General features: G+C 39.8%; 1 protein-coding gene and 1 long non-coding RNA gene across 19 annotated transcripts in view; one reads left to right on the forward strand and one right to left on the reverse strand.

Moving 5' to 3' along the window:
• Positions 1 to 23718, forward strand: part of MTMR3 (myotubularin related protein 3) — an 82385-nt gene that overhangs the window by 7114 nt on the left and 51553 nt on the right. For 2 of the 14 annotated variants that reach the window (XM_087768337.1, XM_087768333.1), the window contains exon 3: positions 6065 to 6117. The exons of 10 other annotated variants lie outside the window; for them this stretch is intronic. The gene's annotated coding sequence lies outside the window, so the exon portion shown is untranslated. Of the gene's footprint in view, positions 1 to 6064; positions 6118 to 21858; positions 21991 to 23718 lie in introns of those variants that run through there. 2 more of the 14 variants (XM_087768340.1, XM_087768336.1) reach the window with 1 other exon arrangement.
• Positions 1644 to 23635, reverse strand: LOC148054414 (uncharacterized). Of its 5 annotated transcripts, none has more exons than XR_015707150.1 (5): positions 23289 to 23635; positions 21273 to 21450; positions 13479 to 13682; positions 3085 to 3195; positions 1644 to 2246 (listed from the first exon to the last, which is right to left on the reverse strand). It is a non-coding gene; the product is annotated as an uncharacterized LOC148054414 (long non-coding RNA). The 5 variants fall into 5 exon arrangements; XR_015707147.1 differs by having other exon boundaries at positions 3043 to 3195; XR_015707146.1 differs by lacking the exons at positions 1644 to 2246; positions 3085 to 3195 and adding an exon at positions 9351 to 10872 and having other exon boundaries at positions 23289 to 23633.

Below are 23718 nucleotides of genomic sequence, written 5' to 3' on the forward strand. Positions count from 1 at the left end.
AGAAATTGTAGTTGAAAGTATTGAAGAGTTGAGTGAAACTGAAGGCTGAATTAAAGAAATAGTAACAAAAAGACTGAGCACCCAGAGAGACTGGGAACAATTTATTTGCACCTGCTGTAACACTGGAACTGCTTATGACTGTGGAGTCTCAATACCTTTAACATCTTACAGGAGATGTTACATGGGTAAGATAACTTTCAGTACTTCTGAAGTGAAGCCTAAATTTTGTTGTACAGAAGATGTTAGAATGATCCAGTCTACTAGTTGATCTAGTATTAAGCTCTGTCATATCACTCTTGTGCTACTGCTATGTGCTTTCAAACTGAGTTTTAAGTCCTAAGCTGCTCATGGAAGTGGTTGTAGCTGGAAAGTGTTTCCCTGGAATTTCCTATCTGGTAGTTAGAAGGGGACCTGCAGCCTGGCTCCCCTTGTTTTCTCTGCAATTAGATCAGGAAGGGGAGTAAGCTAGTTGCTGTGGCTGTCTGATTTCATCTCTTGTAGCTCTAATTGACCTAAATGTGTACCTGTGAAAGCTTTACTTATTGCATTGCTATCTGTAAGCTTGTAATTGCTATCATTGAAACTTAACCCTGAGATAAAAGGAGATGCTGTGAAGTTCTGCTGTTTGTAATTATACTGTTTGTTGCATTGTTGGTAGGGTGTTTGCTTTGAGACCTTTTCAGATCTATTTCTGGATTTGTTGCAGCTGAAAACTGTCCTCAGTTTTAGTTGCTTTCAGTGTCGTCTTTAACTTTTAAAACTACTGTTATCAAAGCTGACTTTTACTGTTCTCTGACTTCTCTGTAAGTTCAGGCTTTAAAAATACTTTTCTATCTCTTGACAAAGAACAGATAAGACAAAATGAGAGGCTATGAGAGGAAAATTCACCTGCCATATTGCAGAGCAGCTTTGCTTGAAAATGTGAGGACATGGCACTATCCATTCTGCAGTCAGTTTGCTATGGTCTGACTAGAGTAGAAACACCTTTTCTAAGTGTTGTGAGCTGATAGCTTTGCTTTTGTTGTTCTATTTGAGTTTTCCTTATTTCCTTTTTTCACTTCTGAGAACAAATATGTGAGTGTAATGTAGGCATTGTTGAACTTCTGATCCAAGAAACCTGACAAAAATGTCTAAGCAGATTGCATTTCTAGGTTATTTTGATTATTTTCCTTTAATAAATGAAAGCTGAAAGCAAGTGAAGTGTACTTAATGTAAACTTGCGAGTCTGTTGCCTCTGCCTGCAGACTTTTACTTCTTTCCACCTAAGCACTGTGCATGTTTTTTTAAGAGTGGGTAAGCTTTTTGTCAAATTAATGACTAATCCTTATCAAATAAGTGTTCATCTTTACAATTAAGCGTTCCTGTTCTTTAATTGTGTGGTGATTGGTGGACGTACTAGTCATGAGTCATGAGTACCTTTGAGAATTCAGATTCTTAATTTTTTCTCTCACTGCTGGTAGCAGGAATTTGCTGTGAACAGAGCATTATATTCTGGTTGGGTACCCATTATGATTAAATTATCATCTTTGTCTATGTTCAGTGAACCTTTCTTTGAGTAACTTCCAAAAGAATGCACCTTTTTGCACTTTGGGAGAATCTGAACTCTCTGAGGAAAAAGGAGGAAGATGGAACAAGGTAAATATTTTGAGGTCTGCTAGGCTTTCCTTGTAGGTTTGGCTAATGGATTATGGTCAAGGCATAGTTGTTTTCTAATGCAGAATACAATAGCTTGCTTGTTTTCTTTTACTTTGGACTGGAATCTTTTAATCCCTTCAGACTCAAGCATGAGTATCACATGATTTGGAGGTGTTTGGTTAGTGTACTTCACTGCTGCAGAGCATCCCTGTACGTAATGGATGAGTAAATTGGGACTGCAGAGAGAAACCACATGTGGAAATTTTCAGTTTTGGAGATCCATGTCTAAGTGCTTAATATTTTGTTGCTGGGTTGTGTTCTGGCAAAACCAAGGGGAAGCATCTGGTCAGACTTCTAAGTAAGTAAAGAGATTGGATTTCTTCTCTAAAACTCCTAGTTCATGATAAAAAGGACTACAACTTCAATATACTGATAGTGTACCTATATGTTCAGTGTACCTACAAATACTCAAACCATGTATTAGGGTATTTGTATGGAAACTTCCTTGCAGGAAAACTGTGGTGCAGCTAATCATAGGTCCTTCTTTCAGAATCTGTGATGGTAGAAGACATTGGTCGATACACAGCTGTATAAGTATTACTCATAAACCCCTGTTAAAGTAAAAGAATAATAAATACTCACTAACAGATAATTTCAGAAAATAGTAGCTTCTTATATAGCTGCATAATGGTACCAACATGCCTGGTCACTGTCATGTTGCTTTTCCCCCCTTCAGTTAGGCAGGCTTTAGGAGCTAGAACCAAAGTGTCTTCCACGTGTCAAACTGGAATTTTAGCTTTTAAATGACAGGATGAATGCTGATACTTGATGAGGGTAACTGCTAAACACTGATCTAGTGAGAGGACTAGACAAGATGAGTATGTTGTTGGGGTTTTCTAAAATAAAATAGGATTCCCTAAAATGCTGAATTATGGTAATGAACTGAGGATGGTAAAAAACCTCCAGTGACTTAGAAGATGCTGATCTTGACTCTTGGTGCTGCTTTTGCAGAATTTGGTATGTTAAGCACAAGATCCCTGTTGCTGTGCTTAGAGTGGCTTCAGTAACTTATTCTACCAGCAGCTGAAGCCTGCTTCTTCCCAAGCTGTTTAACTGGCATCGAAAGAAATGCCAAAATAATTGGGGAGCTGTAGTCCTGGTGGCTCTATACTTAGCTCATTACTCCAGGGAAATTATCTTTTGCTTCTCAAGTGTTGACTGGTAGGCTGGTTTAAGAGCTGTCTAGCTTTCAATTGCTAGGTCATTCTAACCCCTCCGCAATATTTTTATCACGTAGGCACTTCTTCCTGTGAACTCTTGAAAGGCTGGTGATAACCTAACAGTGGAAGGGTCTAAGGATGGACATTCTGTAGTAGCTTGAGAGGGGAAAAAAACACAATGCCAAACCTGCTGTTGTAATCAACTTGGAGTAGGAAGCAATTTTGAAACCTGCTCGATACGATGCTTTCCTGCCGAGGGTGGTTAGGTTTGTTCCTGCCACTGCGCTGGCTGATGCCTGGGCTGGGTGGGTGTGGTGTTCATGTGGAGGACATGGGGGAGCTGTGGACAAAGGACAAAAGGATTTTGCTTGATTTGACAAGTGTAAGAGTGGTATAACAAGGACAATAAGAGCTATTTCTTGCTTTCATTTTTTAAGACTAGTTTTTCAATAAGCTGTTTGTATAAGGTACAAGTTTAGGTGCTACTGTCCTTTCTGAGGGTCACACCCAGAGAGCAGTCCTATTAAAATTAATAGTGCTATTGCATCATTCCTTAGACCGCCATATTCTCATTCAGCACTAAGGTATGAAGACTTTTCCTCTTGCATAAGACAACTTGATTTGTTCTGGTTGGGGAGGAAAGAGTTTGGTGGCTTGCTAAAGAGTAAGTTGCATGCTGCTGTGCCTTGTAGCTTATTTTTTTGAACATTACTATTTCAAGTTACTGTCCCGCTTTCTAAACTGCCTTAGCAGTATGAACAACTGCCCGAGACTAGACCACTACTCACCAGTGGCCAGCCCTCGCTGAATGCGGTTCCTTTACTGTTCTTGGCGTACTTCTTGCTCCTAGACCCAAATTGTTTGGCATTCATATTAGAGGCCTAGTAGGGCAAAGCCTCATGTACTTGAACATATCTCAAGGGCCCCAGAATTGCAATATGACTTAATCTGCCTCGTCTCCTTTAAATTTCTAAGTATTTACAACTATTGTTTTTTTTGTTCTTCCAACAAAATTCAGCTTTTAGTCTCATCATAAACACTTGCTACCAGGTGTCAATCCTAGCAGACCAAGCAATGTACTGGTTAGGAAATAATTTTTCTAAAAATACGCTGCAGGTTCAGTAACATTTATTGAGCTAAACTGACTTCACTTGCCAAAGGCAGGGAGTGATAAGTTAAAACATGCCTTGCCAAAAGAAGTCAGTCTTAAGTGACTTGTATCATGAAAAGGGCAAGCAGAGACTTCAGTTTTTTGTGCAAGAATTACCGTATTGGAAGCAAGCAGGTGGGCTGAGGAGAATCTAGTTAAGCTTACAGTTTAGAGAAAGGCCTACTGCCAAAAAAACCCTCCAAAACCTAATTTATGTGTTTAAACTCCACAATTTTTTTATACTGACTCTTGCCAAGACAATTAAAGAATTCCTAGAGCAAGTTTGAATTTCCAGACTGGGTTTGGAGCGCGGTAGCTGCTTCTGCAGGTGCAGAGAATACTCAAGTCTGTTCAGGTAGGTTGGTGAGTCTCGGTGGTTTTATTGCTGGAAAGATTTTTAGGAGTCTGAAGATGTTGCTGTGAAGCACTTTTGTGGTGCAGTTGCATGTGTAGCCAGCTGGGGTTTTTTTACTGCTTGTAAAAGATCAGCTTTTGAACTTTCATGAATTGATGAACAGTAAACTTTAAACTGGTGTTGTAGCACCTGTTTTCTGGAACTGCAAGCCTCCTGTTTGACTCTGGAAAACTTAGGAGGAAGAGTAGGGTCCCTGTGTGGATTGGTGTTCTTAAGATCTGCATAGCTATTTGTAGCTAACTAAAATGCAAAAGGTGAAGGAATACCCTAGGGCCAATTCAGAGAAGGCTTGTTCAGCTGAATGAAGGTCAGCTGTGGTAAAACAACTCAGTGCATCCATCATCTTTGCAAAAGAAAACACAATCAGCACCATATTTCAATAGCAATTAGTCAGGTTTTGCCATTGTATTCTCCCCTAGGTGACTTTGTGCTAAGTATTGTTGAAAGACTTGACGTAGCAGAGTTTGTACATGTTGAAACAAATACGATGGCTTGAAACTTGTCTGAAGAATCTGCTGCTCGTTAGCTGACTTCTGGAGAGCTGCTTTACCTGTAACCCTTCAAAAATAACGCTGATGACTTGGTTACTTTGATTATTTTTTTTTAAATAAAACTTTTACCAGAACTCGTAAAGAGTTTAAACAACATACTGATAGTTTATTGCGTAGAAGAATGTGGAAGAAAGTTGTGAATCTTTCTGTGAAGCTGGGAATCCATAGATCGTGCTGAGTGACAGCTCAGCCTCTGCATGTAATTCAGAGCATCTTTGCCATGTTATAAAAAGCTTGTTGCCTGGTGCTGATCTGTTCCTCCAACATAGAGCTTTTTGTAACCTTTAAACTCTCTAAGTATAGAGTAGGAATTCATCCTGTTAAAACCTGCATTTGTTTAAAGAGTTAGCTCCTACTTATTCACCTATGTCCTACATCTCTAGATCTCAGTTATTTAAATACCAAGGTGTGTGTCACTCCAAACTTACTGGGTAGGTAAGTTTTTCATTTAACAGAAAGAAGTAAATGTGACCTGTAGCAATCAAACAGCTGTGCCTATCTCATGCCTCTCTGTACAGTGTTGAACTTGTAAATCAGGATTTAGGAGTTGGTCTGCCAGTGAGTTTTTGCCTGTGAAATCTTGGAGATTTGTCCAAATGCTTCTGAGATGGAGTGTCTAACTTCAGCTTTATCTTGGAAGTGATGTATTTTATGTTGTATCTGATGTCAATTTTACAGGCTTTCTTTTTGGGGAGGAATGGGGAAAAGTCCTTACTAATGTCTCATCTAAAGAAAATAAGCTGGGTGATTACTATAACAAATACTGGGTATATAGAATATCTTTAAAATGAAGTGCTTGATGATGAAGTAGGCTGAATGGAAGGGTCTGAAGGCTTCAATTCTGAAGTAAGGAATAAGTCTTCTAATTTGTCTAGTTAGGTTTGCCCTACTTTCAGGCCTCACTGAATTTTTGAAGGGAGAGGTAGCAGATTTTTTGTGTAAAACAATAGGCTTGAATTATATCTGCTCTTAGGATTTTGAGCTAGCTTGGTATAGTTTTCACAGAAATGTTTCTCATACTAAGCTGGTGGGATGGGAGTTAAGGTGGGTTAAGTTCATCACAACTCAAATATGGTTCTTCTCTTCCTTCCAGTATTTTAACTCCTCGTGACAAGTGACACAGCCTTCCTTGCGGACAGATTTGAGGTAGAAATCTGCAGCTTAACCTTTGTTTCAGTGTTGTGTCAGCCCATTTTTTTAATAAGGGATTTTTTTAATACAATGCTTCTAGACCAGGGTTGCTACAAGTAAAGCATTTAACAAGTGCTTCTGCAGTGCTTTATTTTGCTTCTGTAGGTAAAATGGTCCCTATCCTAAAGTTGCTGGCTTACAACAGCCTTCCCTAGGTAGAGTGCTGCTAGTGTGCTGCAGTCGAGGATGGGTACAGAGGAGTAGGGCTGCTTTGTGGATCGTGGGACTCTGGAGCTAAGAATACTGCCTGCCTTACAGCGCTGGGGTGTTGGGCTGAACTTCTGGTACGGGAAGGCCTAAATACTGAAAGGTTAGCAATTACTACTGATTTCAAATTATCCCTCAAAAATGCAACTCCTGAACCTGTTCTGTATCTCAAACTGATTTTGTCACCTGCAGAACACCTAGCTCTCCTAGGGTTTGCCTGTACTGCTCTCTGGCCCTGGGCTGTGTACTGGTGGTGCTGCTCGAGTTGTACTCGAGATTTATGCAGGAAGTGGAAGCAGATGCATTCCTTTTTCTCAGAACTATTTTATTAATTGTTAACTGAAGCAGTTGAATTGCTGGTTTTTTTTGTTTAGTATTTGTGGTAGGATTTGATATGTTGCTTGATAAATGCTCATGTGTTTTCCACAGATAAAATGTGCATAGTCCTTGTGGTTTATGGAGTAGTGGGTTATTGGATTTGTGGATGTTAAGGTGGCTATGTATTTAATACGGTAGTGAGAACTAGCGCACTGAACCTTCATACTGGAAAGTTATTCAGTAACTCTGTTTTGGTTACTGAGCTGCAAAAAATAATTCTGGTGAGCTTAGCAAGGTTAAAAGAAAAATGTACAAAACACAAATGTATGTATTTCAGAGCCTGTTCCTAGAGGTGATAAAGCCTTCATTGGTACTGTACTCTCAGACATATTCCTCCTGGCTCTAATAAGACTAAAAATTTTGTAATTCATGTTGTTTGATACCTACACAGTTAGGACCTCTGGCTCTCATTCCTGAGGCTTTATTTTATCTTGTCTGTAAGCAAAATGATTACCTGTCAGCTTGCTGTAATGCTGAAAAGGCATGATTTGCTTCAAACTTAAAAGTAAAACAGAACATATGCATTGCTGTGTTTGCTCTGGTGTAAGTTACTTCAGAGTATTGGCAGATCTCTTCTGTGAGATCATGTATCAGTCTGAGGTAGAAGCTAGTTGCCAGCACATTTAATCTATTTTTGATTTGTCAAGATCTCGAGGGTAGAAACAAAAAGCACTTTGTCCTGGCTAGTCTCATGAAGACTGACACTTGAATTGCTCTTTCTAGCTGTCTATTCACTTATTTCTTAGCATGCTGCTCTTGCTGAGTGAAGCTCATTGTTTTGTAGAAGTCACTTCCACTGTCTAAGTTCAAAGGCTTTCATCTATAGGTTGAACATCTCATAGTAGTAATTTCAGATGAGGTACTTGTTTGAACAGTTCGAAGTTCAGCCTTGTCAGCATGTCAGCGAAGCTCCTCTGGCAACTGGCAGCCCTTCTGTAAAATAAGGCTATGCTGGGGCTGAATCTTACTGCTGCCTTCCGTCAAATCCTTGATGCTGTATCTCCTTTCCCTCAATCGAATGAGAGAAGAATGTGACTGAAGGTACTTTTTGATCGGTGCAGAAGCAGCTCTAGAGAACCAGTATCTCTGGGGTTTTGGTGGACTCTTCAGAGGCTCATTCATGCTTATTTATGCTTTCTTGCTGAAAGAATCAAAGTCTGACAGGATATCCTGGAAATATTGCATCCAGGTCCTAGTTCTTTTTTTATATTATGACAAACGTTTCTTCATTGCTAATCCCAAGTGTCTAGATACAGTAAAAAGTCTGAGTCTTTACTTTGCTGTATAATTTTCATGTATCTGTTTTCTGAAGCTCCAGTCATCAGGGCTTTAAATGTCTCATGCATATTAGAGCTGTGTGAGAATTTTCCCTGACACTTGCAGGTGATCATGAAGTATTCAGTTTAAGTAGTTGAGCTTGGTTTCCTACTGTTTATTTCATGCTTTTCAGGTTTCTGTTTGAATTTACCTTAGTTAAGCAATAATAATTAACTCAAAGCATTGAACTGATTGAGTTCTATTGGGAGAACAAACAAATAACCATAATGCAATAAGCATTATTGCAGCTTCCTGGTAATGAGAATTCCAGTAGTGGAATACTTGATTTAATTTTTAAGCTCTGAGAAAGTAGTGGTGGTGATAGAACAACTTTATAACTGACTCTCACTTAGGCAGCTACTTAACACTAGCAAAAAGCTTGGGGTGTGTAGAAAGAATTGTAGTGACTTTACAGCTGTTGAATAACAGCTGTTTGTGATGTTAATATAGGGAACGTCTGGTGAGCTGCTTGTTCTTTGCATTTGAACACCAAAGGATGCAGTGTGCCCATGTTTTTTAATTACTGATGCTTCCACAGACAGTCTAGATGACATTGTTTATTTCCTTCTAGTGATTCTGTCTAGATGTATTTAGCTGGAAACTGCAGAGTTGAGGACACTTGAATATTGGATACTGTCCTCTCGCCAAACCACACAGTTGAATCAAGCATGTGTCTGTCTTCTGAAGTGGGTGTCCAAAATGGGTAAGAACTGCTCACTAAGGGACAGAATGTGGGCCTCTTTAAAAAGAGACAAGGTCAGACACAAAATCTGGCTTTAGGTGATAAGAATCTTACTTAAGGTCTCTGGGGCAGTTTTTGTGGACATGGCACTAAGGACGCTTCCAGTGAAGATCTCTCTCTTTTGGCTGCATATGGCTTTGGCAGTTTTCTTGGCATGAAAACTTGGTTAACCAGCGCTGCTGTAGATATAGTGTAGGTATAGTATAGATACAGCCTCTTAAGACCCCACTGAAAAGCTCTGAAGAACTTGTGTAAGGACAGCTCTGATTCAGTGGGGAATGTAAGCACATGATTAAACTTAAAGCAGTATCACTGTACAAGTCAGAATTGTTAAGGCTTCCAGCCTCACAAGTGAGGGCATCAGTTCTATCCCATAACCCTCTTAAATCGCATACCATCTCAAAAACTTGTTTCTTACCTCACTCTCTTATTGTGCTTACCTTTAGGCACTGATTTCCAGCTCTGTAGGCTGGAGCACAGCTGTGTGCTCTGCTAATCAGCCGATAGGTGGATGGGCACTAACTGCTGGGTAAGTGCCTCAAGGCTTTCTGCTTGGCAGTAAGGGCCTGTGTGGAGATGGTGGCTCAAAGGCTCAGGCAGTGCCTGCACGCAAATGCTCGTCACGTGCAGGGAGATGCTGTTCCGTACCAATTTAGAAGCTTCTAGTATAATAAAACTTGCCCCAAAGCCAACTTTTGATAGTTTATCTTACTGAATTTTCTATCGGTTTCACAGATACTGCCATGGGATTAATATTGTATCTTAAATATAGGTATTTTGAGCAATTATGGAAGAATTGAAGATGAATGCTTATAGAACAATAGTGGGGTTAGAGTCTAGGATACCTTAACGGCATTATGGAAGCTAGCTATCGTATTATCAGAACCATTCTAAATATATTTCAGCATTGCATTCTTGACAGAGTAATTGTGACGCCAGGACTTGGATATGAATACATCCTAGTGTGCACACTCATGTGAGAATGACGGAACAGCACATGCTAGGCTTGAAGATAGTGTTTCTTTCAGTACGATTTGGAGTATGGTACAATTATCCTTTGCTTTTGACATGTTATGCAAACTCAGTAATGCATGGCTGTTCAGAAGTGACTGCAAGCTGGAGGTTACAGGAAAGTCTGACTCCTTCAAAAGAGAATGCATCTCAGTTTCTGCTGTCCATGTAGAGAAAACTGCTTGCAAAGCTCTTCATTGGGTATGAGATGTCGGGAAGATGATTCTGTTTTTCCATCTTCACGAGAAGTCCATCTTCTAGCTTTGGTCTCCTAGGCTTTGGTTTTTTTTTCCTCTTACTTAGGTTTTTAGCTTGGTTGTGTACTAGTTTTTCTCATCAGTCAAGTTGTTAGACGGGAATACCTGGTAAGTAATACTTATAAGCTTCTGTAATGGATTGGTATGAACTGTTCAAATGTCTGCTGCTTTCTTGTCTCTGAGCTTGCTCTGTACTGCATAATTTAAAGGAAGTACAGGGGTGTTCTGGACAGGAGGGAACAGGTATCCCAAGAGTCAAACTATCTGAGAGGCACTGCCTGGCATAGCTGTCCTGATATCAATGAGGATGGACTCTCATGGTTGTGAAATCAGTAAAATATCACCTCTCTAAACATGGTCTTAAATTGCCTGGTCTCCTTGGCAGAACTGGACATTCTTTTAGACATACAGACTCTTCAGGCAATCTAAAGCTTTTTTTTTTATTGCAGGCAAATGTCTTGGTGACCTGAAGGGGGACTTTGGTAGGCTGAGGAAGTCTTTCTTGCTACCATGTCCTCCTTGCTACCCGTGCTAGCAGGAGATGGGTGTCTTTCACAGTGGAGTGAACATCTACTTGAAGTCATGAGGCATCAGGTTCTATAGTGAAAAGCATTAGTTAACTAAAAGTAGAAGTGAGGTAGCCTTGAATGCCAGAAGACAGGATTGCTGATGACTGATGAAGGATCTGTACCTCACTTCAGCCTTCCCTTTGTATCTTGGGTTTCTGATGGAGTTCAGTAGACATCTTGGCTTAGGTAGTACCAGAGGCAGGTGGTAACTTGGAGTGGGGTTAAAACTCTGTAGAAGTGGAGGTAAGGCAAGAGGAAAATGTGAAGAGCTGACATGCTACTGCTGTATTGATTTCCATACCTGTGCAAGGCCTATATATTAAAGGTATGCTGCTAAAAACCTCTCCCTCCTGTCCTCACTTCTGTGGAGGCAAAATGACAGGCTTCAGTTCCTCACTCTTACTGCTTTAATTCTTCCTAAGGCTGCCACCAGAGTAGCTTTGCTTCATGCTCTGGCAGTCTTGCTTGAGCTGTCAGTGCAGTCTGCAAGCTTTCAGTATGAACGCCACTGGTGTAGCAGTTGATTGAGCAGTGGAAGCTGGAGTAAGTATCACTGGCTGGTTCTCAAGTCTGACATCATATCCAAGAATTAGATGGCTCTTGTTCACTATGGGGCTAATGAAATAATTCCTACTGTGTTATTCATTAACTCGCATTTCATTCAATGGCTCCTAAGAGGATAACGAGTATGTTAGAGGTGAACTTGCATAAGACTTCTGACATCCTTTTGATAAGATAAACAAGAGTTAAAGCTAGGACAGCGATGCCTCACCGAGGCAGGTGGCATATGGTGTATTACATGTACTGAGTTTAAAACTAATTTAATGGCTTTTTCTTTAATGGTTTAAAGAAAATAGCCTGCTTCTAAAGTTGTTGGAGAAATCACTAGTGCCCAGAGCCAGATGAAGGTCTGTCTTAGTGTGGAGGCTGCATCGGATTGAATGGCTGTACAGAAAGGTGAGGTTCAGCCCAGCATTGCAGTGCTTTGGGGCAGGTGTGGGAGCCCGATAAATAAATTGGGGGACCTGCAACAAAGAAAGCATATGGAGGGAAGAGTATCTTGAAGGACAGCTGCTCCTGATTGGTATAAAAAAATTTGATACAAGAGCCTGTTGAACCTTGTTGGGTTTCTAGTTTTAGCATTAATGTAGCTTGAGCGTGTGTAAAATTTGAATATCCCTTAAATGTTAGTGTCATGCACTCTTCCCCCTCATGTACGCAGTTTTGTCAGCTTAAACTGCCATATGCTACTGTGCAAGAAAACTTTAAAGGGGAGAAAGATTACTTAATTTGCTAAGGGATTTTCACTAACATTATGTTCAAAATAATGAAACTGGGCAACTCTACCCCTAGCTTTAGGGCTGACCATTTTAAAGGAGGCTGTGGGAATTAGGTGTGTTGCCTGATTTTTTTGGCTCTAATCTGAGTCCTTGATGACTTGGGCTTCCTGATAAATATGGCTGTGGCTGTTGTATCAAGCTACCATACCAAATCTGAGTACTGTTGTATTCTGAAGGCTTGCCAGGGGGGTTCATCTCCCTCCAAAAGAGGTTTATCTGTGCTGTGCAATTGAGCCAATAAACAATATAATCAGATTAAGCTGTTTGTGGGAGGAATAATGATTGGATATTCAAATGCATAATAAACTGTCTGATCTTTTGACTGTTGCTGTTAATGCACTGGCATCAGAAGTTCATCCCCACAGGTAATAACTGAGATGATTTTAAGGAGAGGCTGCAGTAGCCTTGGACATCTGAAGAAATCCAGAACTTCCAGGTGGGCCAATAAGATCTTAAATTACCTGGTATTTGTCAAAGCACTGGGTGAGGGAATAGTGACTTTATCTGGGAAGAAGTTGTAGGTGGTGGTCTGGTGAGTCAGGTGGCTGGCATCCTGGAGAACTAGATGTGTCGCTGTCCTGTTGTGGCTTGTGGCGCTGGCTAGTAAGTTACCGGAAACTTCTACAGGTGTGTGTAGTGTTATGGTTTTGGTGTTAAATACACAACTCCAGGCTTGAGTGCTCGTCTCTGCAGCTCAGAGCCCCAGCTAGTGGAGCTATTTCCCCAATACTCCCAATATTTATAGCATTCTGCTCTCTATTTGAAGAACTAGACTTTAGACATCTGTACTGGGTACCAAAACTGGATCTTTCTGATGCCTTGAACTCTTACTATGCTTTGTTTTTCAACCTTTTAAAAATACATTACTACCACTTAACCATATGGGACAGTGTGAAAACTGTGGTAAGCACTGTGGATTTTTAGCAGAAAAGGTGCTATAAAATGAGCAGTGTAGAAAAGATTGACTTGATTCAGAACTGCACATTGACTACAAGGTTTAGTAAAAATGAATATAATGAAAAGTTTGGGCTCAGGGAGTGCTGTCCACCCTGAGTGAGGGTGGGGGTTTATGAGAAGGAAAGGATGGAGAAGGGAATTAGGGATCATACGTATTCCAAGAGAAGCTGAACTGAAGCTTCACAGGTGATCATAGTGCTTGCATTTCCTAGTGTGTAATTCTTCCCTCCATGCTTTTCATATGTAGACGTTTTAAGATGCAATTACAAGCTGATTTCCGTGGCACGTATGAGTAGTGAAAATATCTGCTGTGTCATTAATCCATGGGTTTCAGGCTGTCAGCTTTGCCTCCCTTGTTTACTGTATTGTGCAACTACCTGTAACAACCTTAACTCCCAGTCCAAAAATCCATCACCGAAGCACTCCTGCCCTGTCAAGGATCTCTTCTCTTACAGCAGCATTTACACACCAGTGCTCTGACTTCTTGAGCTGTTGTACATAAAGCAGTAAGACACCAAAACAGGCCATTGTTTCTTACCTGTTCTTGGAAGATCTGTTTCCCAGCACCCATGGTAATGGTAACTGGGAAAAAAGAATGTCTGCAGTTTATGTCAAGCTTGAAGTTGTTCAGACTGAACATAGAAGTTTGGCTGTAAGGGCTGCTTCATGGATGTCATTGGTTATTCTGGAAGCTTCTACTGTCAGGGAAGACTTTCAAAACAGTTGTTAGCTGGACCTGAAACTGATGCAGAGATGTTATATTTCCAAGCTAATGACACAGATGTGGTACTTTTATTATAACATACATACCTTGGATCCTTGTACTTGGTTGACAGATTAACTTAAGCTTGCCAAGTAAGCTTCCTGCATAAAGATGTCATCTTTCATCCAGGAAAGGTGTTTGGCCATTTTTTGGCATTTGAATCTAGATGTACAAAACTGCATGCAAGCTCTTTTAGAAATACAAGGCCTGAATACTGAGGTTGTTCCTACAGCAAGCTGTTATTTATCTAAATTGCAAATGCTTTTTCATCTCAGCTCTGAGCATTTGCTTCTAGATTTGTCTTTGCATGTAGATTTGTTACACCAACTGCATAACCTCTTGAAGTAAAGGCTTACAATAAAAGTGAGGTAGACTTCAGTATTCTGAACATTCTTATCCTTGTTGTTTTCCCTGGTTTTGCTCAGTGTGAAGGCTTCCTTTGCCTTTGAGTGTTTTTCTGAACTTGGTGTAATTAAGATTCCAGCCTTAGTATTGGAACAGGTTGTCTAGAAAGAATATGCTTAGAGATATTCAAACCTTGGCTGGACAAGGTTTGAGCAACTTGATCTAACTGGAACCGTGTCAAGCAGGGGCTTGGACTAACTGATGTTCACTTGTCCCATTCAACCCAAATTGTTCTGAATTTTTTTGCATGTGTATCTATCCTGGTTCTTTATACTTTCCTGTTTGGACTTAAAGGGTCAGAAGCGGCTTCTGCTCTTTTGTAATTGAATATTGGATCTTGTTCCTGTGACTGTTAACAGCACAGAAATCTCTGGTGTTGAATGCGAGTCTCTTTCAGAAGGAATGCTTTCTGTGAAGTTCAGCCCTCCTGGACCTGATGGCAAGCTTTACTGCAGACAGCTTTTATTTTCATGGTTACGGGAAGGAAAGAAATTCCTGCCCTTTTTTGGTTTGGACTTTGATCAAGGTTGACACCTCATAAGATCTTTAAAGGAGATCCTTGAGTACCTCAGCAAACTGAGTTTCTCAGCATTATGTTCATACGTTGTCAGCAGCTTCATCCTGCTTATGCATCATGAAACAAGACGTCAGTTGGGGTCAGGGTTTTTTGCTGCTTAATTTCATCAGGAGCAAAGCTGTAAATTGGGACCCAAAACTCAAGTACTAAACCTCTTATTGCTCCTTATTCATGTTGTATCTACTTTTTTGCCAAATTTTTGATTTACTTTTTTAATCTAAGCAAATGCAAATTGAGTATTTTATTCTCATAGGTTTAAGACAGCTACAGTACAGACTTGTTTTTCTTAAGTTGTTTACCGGGGTACTTCAAATTGAAGGATAAAGAATAAAAATAGGCTAATTTAGTTGATAGTACTTAATTTTTACTGTGAAATGCTACTTCTGTGCATTTAATTGAAGCTTGACATCTGTAAGTCACAGGTAAGAATTCAAGTGTTACAAATGTGTAACTTGCACTATTTTTGTATCTTTAAGCAAGCTTATGGACTAATACATGCATGTTCTTGCATGTCTTTATAAAATACAGTTTGAAATTGAAATACATTGAAATACATGCTAAATTTACTGTGAGGATGGCTATAAATCTTTTTTTATATTTTTTTTAAAGGAAGGTTAAATTTTGCTGGCTGATAATGATTCAGATGCAAACCAAAGTGGATAACTGAAGTTTCCTGCATACTGATGTACATCTTTATTAAAATCTGAGATTAAATCATACTTAAAATGAAAATTACCTGATGCATCAACAGAATTAGCTGTTGAGCTACGCTCACTTCTACAATACCTGTGGGAAAGATGTGGATGTGTTGTGTTAGGTAACTTGCTGAAGAGCCCAAACATTTTGTTTCTTTAAGTTGATGATTTATCTCTTAATTACAACCAAGTCTTTTCTAGTAAACTAGGTTTGTTTTGAGTCACACAGGGAAAGGAGTGAATGTTCTCTGAAGGATAAAACGCTTCACACCTCTGATGTTCTGTGTATTATTAGTGTTCTTCCTTCCCAGGGTTTGTTGTATCTACCAATATGAATGAGTTTCTCTAGGGAAAATAAGTGAGAGAGGTTTTAAGTCAGGGTTTGCCGGACTTGAATGAATCCACACTAAACCAAATTTTGGCGAAAAATGTGTTCTGGATAGTCCCATTAGTTCTAAGTGTCTGTACGTACAGGCAAATGCATTTCTACAACAATTCAGCACTAGAAGCAAAGGTTGCTGTAGGTTAAGTGCTTCTAGTGTTGAATTGTTGTAGAAATGCATTCTCCTGTACTTACAGACACTTGTTACTATCTTGCATTACTAATTTGTCATGCCTTTTTTTAAAGGGCATTTAGTATAAAATATGATCCTGGAGTAATACCTCTTTTTGGTAAAAACTAACCAACTATACAGAATTTGGTGTGGGTTGATGTAAGTGAGCAGGTAGGAAATCCAGACTTCAATCTTCATGTTCCCTAGAGAAACTCATTCCTGTTGGCTGATCTAGCCGTTGAAATAGTGATTTCAAAGGGGATATAGTTACCATATAGGATTGATTTCTCTTTCCAAATAAGGCAAATATCTGCTGGTACCCTCCTAAGGGAGCTTGAACATGTAGGTCAATGGGTTTTTAATTATTTAACTAAATAGAGGAGTGGGGAGGGGAGAGGCTGTGGCTAGGAGATATTAACTGGGGATATGTCAAACCATGTTTCAGTAGCAGAGTTGCAATCTATTGCAGAACTTGATTTTAATTCTAACTGAAGCTCAGTGTTTCAGTATACACATGTGCTTTGGAAACAACCACAAAACCTTCTTTGCCTCTCTGAAATGCCTAAATATGTTTAACTGTGGCTTCATGCTGTTTAGTCTTTTAAAATAAGCATATTCTGTTAATCCAAGTAAATTCTTTCCTGGCTCTGAATGTCTGTGCAACTTCAGTGTAAACTGACAAGCTTGTGGTCTTCCAGGGTTATGGAAGTTGTTATATAGAGAGAAGATCTTAGGGAGTTGTCATGACTGAACCCATCCTCCCTGGGTAGTCTGGAAACAAGACTTCAGAGATGGTAGTTGTTCTTGCCTTTGACATGTTTGAGATTTGAACAAGATGGTTGCATAGCGTACTGCCTTGGTTTAGTAGCTGGAGGGCTACTGGATTTAAAAATAAATAAGCTTTAAAAAATTTACATAATAGAGGCAACTGATTCTAAAACACCACTGTTGTGCCTTTAGAGGAATAAATTTTGCAGTTTGACAAAATTAACTAGTCTATTTGAAGACCCCTGTACTTAATACTAGATACTCATCATGTATGTAATTGATCTTCAAAACGAGTTACTGAAATTGAAATACAGTAAGACTAGCTTCAAATTTCTTTAGGCGATCTTAAGAGATGCAAGACTATGTATTGTGCCTTGTGCCTCCCACATCAAAAGGCATGTGCAAATGCTGTTTAAATCCCTGGTATTTGATTAGGCTCTCAAGCGAGGTAGTCTCGGCTGTTCAGAGCTCCTCATTGTAGTTTGATATGCAGATGGCTCAGTGTCCTTTTTCTGCATGTTTGTGGGATCCTTTTTAAGGCATCTTTCTTTGCTTGCCTTCATAGTTGTGCAGTCCCATCTCCAAGTCTTACTTAGGTGCAACTTGCAAATGGAAAGTAGTGTTTTGCCACTTAGATTTCCTGCTTCTGAAGTAACTGGCTTTCCATGAGTGGAAAAAGATGGGAATAAACAACTCTTAATATTTGAAAGATATTGAAGTGGTTTAACTATAGGAGAAAAGGTATTTACTCTTCTGCTTTTTCTCCTAGCTTTAGTGAATTGAATCAGCTGAGCAAAGAAGGGACATCAAGTAGCAGGGTTCTTGGAGGCAGTGTGCTGGTACATCAGCCAAACCAGTTTGTCCCTTGTAATCTAAATATAGGAAGCCTCCTTAACTGGGGAGGGCATCTGAGTTCTGTGTACATCTGAACACACGTTGGGAGCCTAAGCTCTTCACTGCTGTGGCTAGCCTAAGGGCAATGCTAGTGTGAGTCTTTACTCCTCCTGTAGAAAACTTGGCTAGTAACAGAGTGTAATGTTGAACGTCTGGAGAAGTTGAAGCTGGAAACGGATTGATGCAATAACCTGTTTGTTCTAGTCTGGAAGGGGTTAGCTGCTCAAGTGTAAGGAAGGCAGTAACCTGTTCTGGTAAATAGTGTGTCTGGCTTTAAACTGGAACTTGCTGTCTAAATAGGAGCTAGCAGAAAATTCCTTATACTCACTTAAGCTGCTAGTGTTTCCTTGCCCAGCCCTTGCCAGTCTCCTTATCATGCAAAAGCAGACGTGGCTTTATCTCGTCATAATTTGACTTTTGCCTTACAGTGTTTATACATATTAAGTGGCTGGTTGAATAGTGAGTTCTGTTGATGCCTTAGCAGTCTTGTGGATGATGCCCAAACAAGTAGTTGGACTGCTCTCTGGAAAACAGCTGTGTTTGATTCTAGAAAAGCTAGCCTAATTCTTTATGAACTCCTGAAATGTGAAATTTAGGTGGTCGGTTCATAAAAAGGGGTTTCTTGTGACTAAATAAAGCTGGCTCTCTACCTGGATCAGCTCTTTGAATATGATTACTTGGTTCAGTTGTGTTACCAGGATTGTTTTGCATGTACCAATAAAGAAATACCTGAACTCAATGCTTTTCTTGTATTGAATTAACTTACTATTTTATACTCTAAATAAACAGTACTGCTACTGCTGTGATCAAACAAACTTATCCCCTGCCACGCTTGGTTGGAAGAGAGGAGCTCTTCATCCCTGAGTTCACAGATGCTGGCAGGAATATCATTGCTGGGTATTACACCTAAAGACACCTTCTGCTCCTGTTGGTACAGGGTAGTTGTATGCTTAAGAGCTCTAATGCGGATCAGGGCTTTTTGAGGGTAATTAGTATTTGAACGGTAAACTCTGCCATTTAAACTTAGTCTACTTAATGCTTTGAGAAATAAATATAGAAGTAGTTTGAGACGAGCAAGCTAAGTTCTGTAAAGAAAATGTCACTTCTGCAGGTGTTGAAGTGATTCTTAGGCTACCTCAAATTCTGTAAAAACTAAATGTCACACAGTTGCTTTCAGGCTTTGCTTATGAGCATCTGGTCTGGAAACAAACAACATACAGCATTTTAGAGTAGTGGTGCTAGAACCTGACTTCTTTCTGGGTTAGTTTTGGCTTGCATCTGGGAGTTGGATTATGTCATGAGGGGTCTGAAATGTCAAGAGTTGGTGTAAGATAAGGAAGGGGAGGATTTTGTTGGGGAGGAGTATGGGAGCATACCTTTTCTGATGGCTCACCATGATTCAGGGCATGCATAATGTAGTCTATTTAAAACCATCTTAAGTGTCACATTAAAAAGCATTTTTGGAGTGTGCCACAATTTTACCAAGTGCTAGTGTTCGGCCATTTGAAATGATTCACTTTCACACTTGTGTAAGGTAGTCCAGTGTAAGTCATGGAACACCGAGCCTCTCCAATGGCCTTCTGTTCCTCGATGGAGACAGTGAAGGTGTGTAGGCATCTCACCCAAACGGCCTCCTTGACAGAACAGGTTTTTTCCAATGCAAGAATTAATGGATAAAACTTTAGTCCATAATTGCATTGTGCAAGGTGTGCAGTAAAAGAAAGTGATGTCTGGTTATAGGCCTTGATAACAGAAAGAGACCTTTTCGGTGTTTCTAGCTGTGTAGCTGATCAGTGCTGTTGCTCTGAGCTGCTGTGGGGGGCTGAGTTTCCTGTTATGGACGCCTTATAATAACTTAACCTACTCAATGTGTTGAGAAATAAATGTTTATTCCTAGCAGGTACTTGGTATTCAATAAAGTTGTCTTATGACAAAAGCATTAAGTGGTCTTTTGTTAGAGGTTTTAAAAGCTTTGTGCCAAACAAAGTATGGTGAAAATGAGGTCAACTTACACACTTAGGAGCTAATAGCTGTAACTGCGTGTACGTTGTCCTAATGGGGACAAAAAATGGGGAATGGGGAAATGGGGGGGGGGAAAAAAAAATCTCATGGGAGTGTAACTTGAAACTCCAAAGGAGTCTTCAAATCAAATTTGCTTCTTTAGTCCTCCCTATTTTCAAAACTTTCTTTTTTTAATTACCTGTACATCTCTCTAGTGTTGCATTGACCGTCAATAAAATACAACATGTAAGGAGCCTGTTCTCTGGGTATTGGGTAATGCTGCTCTCCTGGAACAGCAGCTGCCTCCGTTCCAGTACTCATCCAGTTAACAGAACAGACTGAGTTAAAGCAAAATGTTACTGGAGAGCAAAGGAGGATGAATAGGAGTTTTGGGAGGATAAGTAAAACCTTTGAGACTTTGATTAACAACCTCTTATCCCTATTTGTTTGTTGCTTTGCTTCCAGAAAGGAGGAAGTAAGTGAGGGAGTGTTGACTCATGGCAAATGGGGTGTGAGGACCTTAGTGGAAAAATGGGAAGTATGAGGAGCAAATTATTCCCTTCTTACTCTGCTCTGCCATTTCAAATGGAAACTTTTGCTGCCTGGTCTCAGTCTTGCTCACTTGTTTTTTTTCTGTTTTGTAACTTCAATCTAATATTGCCCTATTTTTCATGGCTTTTTGGTTACCTTTTGATGTATTTTTCCCTCCCCAACACACCTGGTCACTGTTCTAGCTTACAACCTACACAAGCCTACTCAGTTTCCACCGGCTCAGGCCCTGGTCAGCATTCTGTGTCCTGTCAGCTTTCAGATGTGACTACCACATTCAGATCCCATCCTTGCAGATCTCTCCACAGTTCAGGCTGATCTGTATAGCTCGTTGGTCCTTCTTGGTAGATATTACTTGTCTGTCATGCACATAAAGTTGAGGAATACAGAGTAATTCAAATAAAAGGAAAATGCTAGAATGGGTTATTAATTTCAACTTTAAACTTCCAGTGGCTCATCAGAAGATCTCTGATGGGTAAATTGTATCCTGGCTTATGTATGAACAATTGCAGCATTTTGATCTCTGGGGTTTATCCAAATGAAAAAGGAATTCAAAGACAAGAAAACATGAAATCTTATAAGAAAAAGCAACATTTTCTTCAGATTTTGGTTTCAAGCTTGCTGTGGTGTTTTGGCTTGGGAGGTTTTGAGAGCCGAGAAGGAGAATACTGATATATGATCTTTTATTCGGAAACACTCTTTTCTAAAAACCCCCTCACTTATTGGAATAATTAATACGCTAATCTCACTTAAATTCCACTGTGTTTTTATTTGTTAGATCAATTAGGGAGAAGTGGACCTTTCCTAATGCAAGATCAAACTTCTCTTTACTGCTGTTAGATATCTGCAGTCTCAGCAGTGCTTTTATTGCCTTTCCTACTGCATTCTTCTGTTGTTTCAATCTTTGCTTACTGTTTGAGATGTTTTTCATTTTAATATTGACCAGTTGCTTCTACATTTAATTTTTGAAGCATATAAGAGAAGTGATTTTTTTTAACTAGTATGCAAAGATAATCAGCTTCATCAAAGTGCTTTAAAAACAGATTAATGCCTTTTCTGAGTGGGAAGATGAAGGAAACTAATATGCCTCCCTATAAAGGGTTCCACAGGAACCTAAATTACTTACCATTAGTGTATGAGTCAGTGCAGCAACCGATGTTGACAAAACTTTTTTGATGCTTTGGACTCCTATAATTAATTTTATTCTTCACTCACAGAAGCACAAGTAGAACGGAAAATGGAATGAGAAAGTTTCAAAATGCTCTTATGTAGGACACTTCCCTCTTATGTAGGACACTTCCCATCTGTGTTAAGGGAAAGCAAGATATTCGGTATGGCTATTGATCTCTGCTTATTCTGTCATGCATTTGAGTATCAATGCATATGCTTCACATTCAATTGCTTTCCAAGCTGGAAATGATGTAACTTAATCTGGGGAAGTGTATGACAGAGGAGAATACACATGGCAGTATAAACAAGAAAATACCTCCTTGAATATCAGCATTCCTTCCTCTCTGTGTACGTGTTTTAAAACTTGCTATAAAGTAGTAACCTTGCACTATCCAGCCGCAGGAGCAACTGTATTCAGGGTAGCAGTCCTGATGCTTGCATCCCCTCTGCGGTTTTTAGCTCGGCCGCGAGCTAACCACATCACCCCACGTGGTAGGTAGCTGATAGTAGTACTTTGTTCCTATTCCTTAGCACACTAAGAATATGGTAAAAATAGTTTTAGGGGAAAGCAAGCTAAAATCCACTAGGAAGAACATAAAGAGGACGAGCAACCTAGAACCAATATGCAAGCTAAAGCTGAGCAGAAAGCGGCCAAATAAAAAGGTGATGAAATGGTAAGTGCGTGATGATGTGGTGCAAGAGGAGGTTCGGTCACTGCTGAGCTAGGTTATGTGGGAACAGTAATATTGCAAAGTTAGAAATGTAAACAGAAATAGAGAACTTTTAATCAGAAGCTGCGCTTGCATAATATTAAGCTTGTGACATGGTGTGGCATAACCAATGTGGAAACGCCATACTTCAGCAAAGAGGAAAAAATACACCTTCAGAATAGTCAGTTAGCAGAAGAAAGTTTGGTTTAGTTTTATTTTTCTACATCTTTATGAGGATAGCTTTGTCTGCAGCTAGAGAATATTTGGATTTGGTTTTTTCCAAAGCTGCTATTGTCTTCCGTCATTTTACTTTATGCTTATCAAATCATACCTCTTCTGTTCTTGCTAGATACAGTCTTTCAGCCAAGAAACTGAGGCGACATCTTTCCAATCATCTGATTAAATAAACCTGCTTAGTAAAACTTGAGTGTTTTTCCTAACTATTTGCCAATGTTTTAAATAAAACGTCAAGAAAAACGTCACAGACTTACGGTATAATTTAGGTTGGAGGTCAGGTAGTCCAACACCCTGCTCAGAGTGGGGCCAGCTGTTGGTTCAGGTTGCTCAAGGGCTGGTAGGCTTTGGGATATCTCTAGGGATGGAGGTTCTACAACTTGGAAACCTGTTGCAGTGCTCAACCATTACTCTGAATTTTCCCCCACAATTATATTACTTGTGTTTCACTATTACAGTATGATCGCTGTATCGTTCCGCTATGCTACTTCTCCATAGCATCTTCCAAGAAAAAACAATGGAGAGAAGGCCCAGGTGCTAGTTAAAGTGTTCACTGAATGCCCACGTTCCCAAAATAGTCAACAGAGGAGGATCCTGAGAAGATGGTTCAAGGCAAAAAGCTTCGTTTAAGTGTTCTTGTTTGCATCACCTGAAGTACTGGAGCTCTATGACAGAATGACTTCTTACATGTTTAAAATTGGGCAGTATTAGTATGTTCTTCAGCACCTATGCTTAAAACAAATCTAAAACAAACAGCTATGAGAATGTGCCAACCTAATAAGAAGGATAGTGCAAAGCCAATTCCTGTAGTAGACATGTTTGACTTTGTAGGATTTACGGAAAGAAATGGTCCTGTTCCCTTTTCCATCTGCTACCCTTTGCTTTCCTAATGGTGCCGAACCTGTGCTTCGTGGATCAAGCAGAAGCAGGAATGCAAGGAAATGGCGGGAGGGTGGGGGGCTGCATCACCCTCCTCAGGGGCAGCAAAGGTAGATGTGCTCAGCTGCATTAATTCAACAGTTACATACCAGTACTTGCGATTGCTCCTCACGTAATTAGGGGTTTTGAGATGGTAGTAGAATTCATAGCGATGTTTCTTCTTACAGTCGGTGCCTTTTTTTTTTTTTTTTTGGCACAAGTTGTTGATTTAGGAAGTGATAACATTTGAGGTGCTTATCTGTGACTAGCAGCCCTGCAGGAGGAATGCCGATGAGCGTGTCGTCAAGTGTTTTCTGAATACTGGCAGGAATAAAGTGGAATTATTAACGCTTATATTGGAACGTTTTTCTCCTGTTTTTAAACTTCTCTACAGAATGCTTGAGATTCAGTGGCTTCTTCCAAACCTCGTTAAATTCAATAAAAAGCTTATTGCAGATTTTGTGAGGTTTGTTTTTTTTTCTTGGACCTAAACTGCACAAAATAAGTTTACCTCCTGCTACCCTAAATGTGTATCTTGCC

The sequence above is a fragment of the Nipponia nippon genome, unplaced genomic scaffold, assembly GCF_047370975.1.
Source record: "Nipponia nippon isolate SJK-2023a ecotype South Korea unplaced genomic scaffold, ASM4737097v1 scaffold_30, whole genome shotgun sequence".
Lineage (NCBI taxonomy): Eukaryota > Metazoa > Chordata > Aves > Pelecaniformes > Threskiornithidae > Nipponia > Nipponia nippon.